This window comes from Wolffia australiana, chromosome 13 (genome assembly GCF_029677425.1).
Source record: "Wolffia australiana isolate 7733 chromosome 13, ASM2967742v1".
Taxonomy (NCBI): Eukaryota; Viridiplantae; Streptophyta; class Magnoliopsida; order Alismatales; family Araceae; genus Wolffia; species Wolffia australiana.
The window spans coordinates 7,078,285-7,086,429 of record NC_135847.1 but is presented as its reverse complement, the minus strand read 5'-3'; the positions used below and the strand labels follow the sequence as shown (position 1 = coordinate 7,086,429).

The window sequence follows — 8,145 nt, the reverse complement described above, 5'->3', positions numbered from 1 at the left end:
CCTTCCATTTTAATTTTATTATTGGATCTATCGAGATGTGCAATTAGGGTTGGTCATCTTGAATACTTATCCATGGCATACTTTGTCCCTGATAAGGTGATTAATGAGCATATGGCTGGTTTTGAGCCAATCTTCAGTGTGACACCAACTCCTGCAAAGTCAACATGGGCAGGCCGGTGCTGGAACTATCCATGTAACGATCTATAACTGTAGAATAACCAACATGAGGGATTTGATTTGACTGAAACATTTAGTCCTGTAATCAAACAAACCACCATTAGATTACTAATTTCCTTAGCAATTAGCAGTGACTAGAAGATCCATCATCTAGATGTGTGACGTAGGACGACTATGGGATGGACGATTTAGGGCGGATGACGAGGCTATGGGTAGGAATGGGTTAAGGGATAAAACAATCCACAGAAATCACGGTCGATTCTCGGACTTAAAACCGATGAAATCTGGTGGTGCAGCTCCGACCCTTATTGAGGGCGGGAGTACTGTCTTCCCCCACCGCGACGATGCCTAAGCACCGAAATCAATACCTCGAATTCACGTCGCGAAGAAACACTCGAGAAAAGGAGAGAAGAAGAGGAAATCCAAGTCTAATTCTGACGGCGGTGGAAACTTCCCGAGAAAATACTGAGCGGAGAACACGTCGACACCACAGGGTTCAGGTATACGTCAGCACCGCAGTGCGTGTAGAGGCTGCAGGTAATCCTGCTCGTGGCGACAAAGGCGGCGTGATACTGGAACGGGCGCTCCGGGCGTTGTCCGGCCCTGGTTGACGTTATGAAGCGGGACGCGGGTCGGCGCGCGACGAACTCCAGCGCGCGGCGCGCGAAGGTCGCGGAGCGCACGGAGCAACGGAGCAGCGGCGCGAGCGCTTGGAGCGCGGAGCGCAGCGCCGAGTGCGGAGCGCGAGCGCCTGCGCGCGCAGCGAGTGCGGCGAGTCGCGGAGTGCGGCGGAGCGCGCACCAGCCTTGCGGCGTCGCGGCGCCGCGCCGGCAGCGCGCAGCGCCGCGCGACCGCAGCGTCTGAGGCGCCTGGCGAGGATAACGCGGTGGCGTCGCGGTCGCGGCGTGTGACGCGCGGCTGTCGGGCGGTGATGACGGCAGCGGCGGCGGCGGTGGCGGCGGCGGCGGTGATGACGGCGGCGGCGGCGGGAAGGTTAGGGCAAGATGAGGGTAGGGCAATCCTCCAAGAAGAGTTAGAAAGAAAACTCAATTCTTGAATTATGATTGCCTAATGAGTTCTTGAAACAAATGACCTTATATAGGCCTTGGAGGAAAGAGAAAATAACTAGAAAATAAGACACGCAAGGGAAAACGTGCATCACGTCACGCCAAAGGGCAGTTGTGGATCTGCCTTTGGCGTCGTGTCATGACGCGCGTGGAGACGTGCGCGGGTGGTGACGTGGCGGACGACGGTTGTGGCGTGTTGACTTCTTCGTTGACTCCTGTTGACCGAGGTGGGTTGACTTCTGTTGACTTCATCTTTGGATCCGTAACGTCTGTGTTGACCCCGACTGCCTGCGGTGACGTGTCCCGGGCTGATGCATTGGCGTCCTCGCCATCAATGTGTCCAACGCTTTCTTGCATGGGGATGTAGCAGAAACTGCGTTTATACAACCACCTAAATTTAAGAGTTCTGTTCAACCTGATGATGTGTATCACATTCAAATATAAATTTAGGGTCTAAAGCAATCTCCTCAAGCGTAGTTTCATAAACTGTCACTTGTGTTATGAATATTGGTTTCACAGGATAAAAAAAACTAATACTTCTTCGTTATTTAAATACCATAGTACAAAGCCAATCGTTATCTTCGTTTAAGTAGATGAGATATTAATATTGTCCTCTCAACATAGTGATATTCATGACTAACTAAGCCACTTAAATAACCAGTTCACTATCAGTGACCTTGGTCTAGCAAAACACTTCTTGGGCTCGAATTGGTTCCTCATCCTAATAGATATATACTGTCTCAATCAATGTATCTCAGGAGTTCTACTCGCCAACTTGTAGCATGATTCCTACCAGTGGGACTTAACAGAAGATTAGAGTAGTAATGATTGGTAAAGTACTATTTACTACTTAAAGATCGTAACTGTTAGGACTAGATACAGGAAACATAGAACATAGGATTCAAACATAGTTAGAAAAAGTAGACAATCCGGCAACATCTAGGTAGTCCTGTTATACAAATTATAACCGGAAATATTAGATTTAGGAAACTTACCAAATATAGTATCACTCCAACAATATATATACTAACCTACGTAATGACCTATAGCTGTGGAATAACAACGATCATTATACTTCTCTGGTGTCATTCTCTCTCACTCTTTTCTTCTTTTCTTTCTTCTCTGCCTCCTTGATCTTTTTTGTGCAATCTCGAAATCTCAACATACATTGCTTTAAGACCAAGTAATAGGGGATTAGTCAACTGTAAGGGCCGTATTAAGGAGATATTAGGGCCACTTAGGGCACGCGTGCGAACATCATTCACCCATTTGGCCTTTATTTAGACTATATTTGCCGTTCATAGGAAAAGAGAATAGATGAGACGAGAGATACAGATGATAAGATATAGAGAGACACGAGACACAGAGGTGAGATCGGAAGAGAAAGGTAGAGAGTCATGGAGATGACAGTGGGGCCACGACAGAAACATGGTGGAGATGAGAGATACAGCTAATCTGAAGAGAGGGAGAGAAAGAAAGAGACCAAAGACAAGAGGCAAGAGAGAGCGAGAGAGAGAGAGACAGAGACAGAGACAGAGAGAGAGAGAGAGAGAGAGAGAGAGAGAGAGAGAGAGAGAGAGAGAGAGAGAGAGAGAGAGAGAGAGAGAGAGAGAGAGAGCGAGAGAGAGCGAGAGAAAGAGAGAGAGAGAGAAAGAGCGAGAGAGAGCAAGCGAGAGAGAGAGAGAGATGCATCAAACCCAGACAGATCGGTCGACTAGTAAAGCACGTTTGGTTGTCATATTCTATTCCGCAAACCGAATGGCATTATGAAAAAACATGAACTGAAATTTCTTAGTTAGAAATCCCTAAAAATTCTTTGCCCTCTAAAAAATTGCTCATATAATCTGCGAAATAGGCCGCGGCCGTTTGACACGACCTCATCGTCTCAACGACTCCACTAATGGCAACGCGCATCAAGTCTATTCGAAGCGTGTGGGCCGATCAGTACGAAAACATGAATATGGCATAAGTAGAAAATTGCCATTTGTCTATCATGTGCGTGGACGCACAGAATCTTGCCATATCATATCCCCCCAATAGTTGGGACCCATTCTGACAATTATCGATTAAGAAGCCTCTTTAACGCTTTCCCCGCTTAGGATGGAATTCGTGCGGGCAATAAAGAATTCATTACTCGATATTTCAAAGATAATATAAACACACCGACGTGATCTTCTGCATCTTTGAAAAATCGAGCTACCACAAAGTCAAACCCAGTACGGCTTAGGTTAGTCTCGAAGCTGGAACCCGCAGCAATCCTACCCATCCACCTTAAATGCGAAAGCTCACTTCCACCAGCTCCCTAAGAGCGCAGACTCGGAACTTGGAAGTGATCCACACGGCAGAGTGAACGCGGTGACTTTCCCTCCCCAAAACATAACCTTCCTCCCTCTATAAATTACCGTCCCTCTATAATAAAGGAGTTTCTAACTCCGTTCACACTCCTAGCCCCTTTTGTAGATCTTGCCTTACTAATGTAAGGAGCTACAGACTCAGAAATTGTTTGATGGAGGAATCTGAGGACCTGTTGGTCAGTTCTCCACCAAATCTTGAATGATGGATTCTCAATGGCATTTCCCTGTTCGTCAGTTATTGAAACAGGAGGAGTAAAGTCTTGAATAAACCTCATGAGTTCATCCCCGTGGAGTAATGGAATCATTACTCTTCCATATGACGAAATTGCTCTCATTGAGCTTGTTGAGCACCATGGCTCCGGTTGGAATAACGATCGGGACTTGTCCCATACTTGTCGAGCTGAGTTCCCTTGAAGACGATGCAGCGGAAGCAGAAGGGAAGATGGCGGACGAGTGTGCTCCAGTCATGTCAGCAGCCCGCCCAGGCTCTGATACCATGAAGAGAAAGGGACCTCTCGCGCAGCAACAAGAACGGGGTTAGAGGAGAAGGAATGAAGGAGAAGAGACACAGTGTAGTCGAAGATCTTTGTTAATCCATAAACTTGTTGTTAACAGTGGGTTTGTATTTATATTGTAAGATAATAGTCGTTATATAGTTTATTTCTCTGTTTAATCATAGCGGTTATAACAAATTATAACAGCTATAATATAAACAGTACTGGCCGTTGATCCTAACAGCTATATTTCATCCTAACGGCTATATTTGATCGTAACAACTATATTTCACCCTATCTATGATTCGACCTATATTTCATCCTATTCACTATTTCTTTAACGAGTATAGGGGTACGTGGCTTTATTTACTAGTCTAGTTGTTATATTAATTCCTATTGGTTCATACCTGGTCATCCAACGCTTTGACTCGGGCTTGAACGTGGGTATTGTGCTACTTTTGTCTCTTCTCCTCCCCAGCACAGCCTCAGCACAGGGCTCAAGATTTTTCTTCCCCATCCGCCCCCGCCCCATCCATCGTTCGCCGCCACCGCCATCGCCCCCGCCACCGCCCTCTCCCTCGCCACCGCCATCTCCACCACCACCATCTCCACCGCCGCCTGCGCTCTGCCCGATCTTGCCCTTCAGGCTGGACGTGTGCGGGCAAGTTCTGACCCGTCTCAAACTCGGTTTACGACCCCCGCTGAACGGCTGCTGCATCGTAATCGGAAGGCTCACGGACCGGGAGACTGGGCCCTGCCTCTGCCTGGCGAACCTGTGGGGTTTCCTCGGCCCGCGTGTAACCGTGCCCGGCGACCTGGCCCTTCTTCTCACGTACTGCCGTAGAAGCGTCCCCCCGGGAGCCATCTGCTGAGGAGGGCTTCTCCCCGGCGTGTCTTTCTTATCTTCTCGACGGACTTGTCTTTCTTCACCGTCATTGTTTCTCCGCCGTGTCCTCCCTCGTCTTTTTTTGCACCCAATAACTGGCAGCTAGCCTGCTTGTATGGCCGCACAGCGTTCTTAGTTGCAGAATAAGGGAATGAAAGCTTTACGTATATCGTAAAGCCCACTTTGACCCAAACATCTATGCGCTAATATTGGGGATCGAGGAGAGCTCGTATCGTAAAGACGTATGGTAAGAGTACACTGTCTGGACAGCGTCATACGACACAGAATGAAAGTGCCCGTGAATATTACCTATTATAACTAATTTGGTTGGCTGATCGAGTTTTCTTCAACAAGTCGCCGTCGAGGTTCGTAGAGAACCATGGGAGTTTGCGAGGACACGGATAGCGTAATGTGATAGAATAAGTAAAATATCAACCGGGGAAGTAACAGGGGTTTCTCCAGAAGGTGGTCTGTAAGAAGATACGTCAAGTTAGAATGCATTGGCTTGAAAAAACCGTGTTTGTAAAATTTGAGGCTACACTTGAAAGTAAAAACGTCGATGGAAGCATTCTAACACGTGATGAATATGCATTATCTATTTTCATAATCTAGATTTGTTTGACCAGTCGCACTCAATGTTTACTCGAATACTAAATTCAGAGATAAAGATTCGAGGACAGGGTTTAAGGAGCCATTTCAACGTTTTGTGGTATATAAACAACCTTCCAGATTAAAATTTGGAGAAAACTTATAGAGTTGGACTTGCTCTACGACAGAAAGAAACCTGCTTTCTTAAGGATTCCTCCTCTTTAAGCACTATTGAGTTCCATATGAGTTGTGCAAACACAATTCAAAAGATTATGCCTTTGTTTATCCTTCCTTCATTTTTAGTGGTGTTTGCGAAGACTCGTTCCTGATCTCTTGACTCTACTTACAAAGGTTTGTTTTGCATCTCCTTATGTTACGCCATTTTGAGTTTTTCTCCATATCTTATTTCGAGTTGCTCTTACAGTATCTCTCTTTCGTATTGATCATCTTCTCGTCGATAATCTATCATGTCTGAAGCCTTTTAATACCGGTACTCTGTTTTTTGTTTAAACGAAGAAAGTCAGCCGTGTCATCGTCTTGGCTGAATGGGTGCACGTTAAATCTAAGAGTAAAATAATGTACATCCCTTTCTCGAAGAAAAATAATTTAACTTCTTGATTCGGGTGTATCTGAAATATTTCAACAAAGCAAGTAAATCACATTTGAAGTGTATGCCATGCGTACAAATTTGGGTCAGAAATATAGTCGCTTCTCATTGGTCATTTACTTGTATATATCCCATTCAAACGCGGATAACGTGAAAATTAGGTCCTGTATTTTTTCTAACACTATTTTTCAATCTGATTTACATGTAATTCAAGCAGAATATCGGAAGTCAACGCAAATATTTAAAGCCTATTGCCACCGACTTTCTCTTGCATCATCATATTTTATCTGTCCTACGGCGTTTTCTAAAAGCTTGTTAGGGTATGGAATTGACATCGGCAGGTGAGCCCTTTAAGATCCGTTTAATGTAAAATAAAAGACCATGTGGCGTGTATTACAAATGTTTTTTTGTAAAAGAGGAATCCCCTTCCCGGGAAAGATTCGGAGACAGGGTAGCCCATAAGAGAGGGCCCTCTAAAGCCGTATTGCTGATACTGTTGTTATAAAAATGCGCGAGCGAAATGTTGACAATCATCCACCCCCCACCTAGACTTTGTAAATGCAATTTATGACCCAATACTGAAATTTCAAATTTTTTCAAACTAGTTTGGGCACTCAAAAACATTGACCAATGCAGGGTTTCTTTTTTGGGGCAAACCATGACTCATTTTATTAAATATTTGTGAAGAATATTTTAATTTGAATTTTTAATTCATTTTGAAATGAAAGTTGTTACAATATTATGGGAGAATATTAAATTTTTGTTTCAGAATTTTTTAAAGAGCTATTTTATTGTTAGAGAGGCCATAATCAAAGCTTGATAAATGTCCACTTGTCTTAGGTCAACATTATATGATTGAATTGAACGATTTTGTTAGACTAGTTGAATAAAAGTGAGCTGTTGAAATATAAGACATGAAATTTCAAATAATCTTTCCAGATATATTTTTCATAATTTTAAGACAAGTATAAGGAAATGTAGGTCTCGCAAATAATATAGAGCTCTACAAGTTGATCATTTACCTTGAGACATTGTGATTATTTTGTTATATATTTCCTCTTGCTTCCCTCGACAATCTATTTTCACCTCAAGGGCATCAAAGACTGTTTGACTGGTGGCGACAGCGTCAACGCATCGACACCACAAGCACCACCACCCTCAACTGAAGTCAACGCCACTACTAAGGACGCGCCGCCATCGTCACTAGACCAAGTCCACACGCCAGCATCAGACACGTCTCCACCCACGTACGCCCCTTCACGCGTCCTGACATGTCGCTAAAGGCAGATCAGAACTGCCCCCTGACGTGACGCAAAATTATGTCGCTTGTCACGTCGCTCGTCTTTATTTTTATTTTATTTAACTGTATTTTCTCTTTCCTCCAAGGCCTATATGTATAGGCCAATGTTTGAAGAAACAATTAAGCAAGTCATGATTCAGGAATCGAGTTTTCTTTTAACTCTTCTTGGAGGACTTGCCCTAGCCTCTTTCTTCCCTATCTCTGATCACCGCCACCGCCGCTGTCGTCGCCCCACGCCGTCGGCTGCCTTCTTCTCTTCCTCTCTCTCTCCCTCTCTTTCTCTCCCCACCCCTCTTCCTTCCTTCGTCGCGATCTGTCCGCCAACATCCGGCGCCAGGGCTGCCCACCTCCAGTGCACCAGCGCCGGCCGCCCGTGCAGGTGACAACCCTGCCCGCGTAGGCGATCGATGCAGCGCCAGCACAAGAGACTGCCCCGCCCGCGAAGGCAACCGCCCGGCTCGCGCAGACAGCCCACGCGGCTGCCTGCGTAAGCCACAGCCCACCCGCGCAGGCAGCCAATGTGGCTGCCCGCATAGGAGATTGCCCCGCCCGTGTAGACAGCCAACGCGGCCACCTGTGCAAACACAAGCCCTGCTTGCGCATGCAACCAATAAGGCCGCCCGCGCAAGCGACACCCGTGCCCACGCAGGCAACCAACGCGGCCGCCCGCAC

The 8,145-nt window shown here is 46.0% G+C and overlaps 1 long non-coding RNA gene across 1 annotated transcript; it reads right to left on the bottom strand.

Moving 5' to 3' along the window:
• Positions 1-1,188: 1,188 nt before the first annotated feature.
• Positions 1,189-4,669, bottom strand: LOC144711464 (uncharacterized). Its single transcript, XR_013583558.1, has 2 exons — positions 4,500-4,669; positions 1,189-1,617 (listed from the first exon to the last, which is right to left on the bottom strand). It is a non-coding gene; the product is annotated as an uncharacterized LOC144711464 (long non-coding RNA).
• Positions 4,670-8,145: the final 3,476 nt, after the last annotated feature.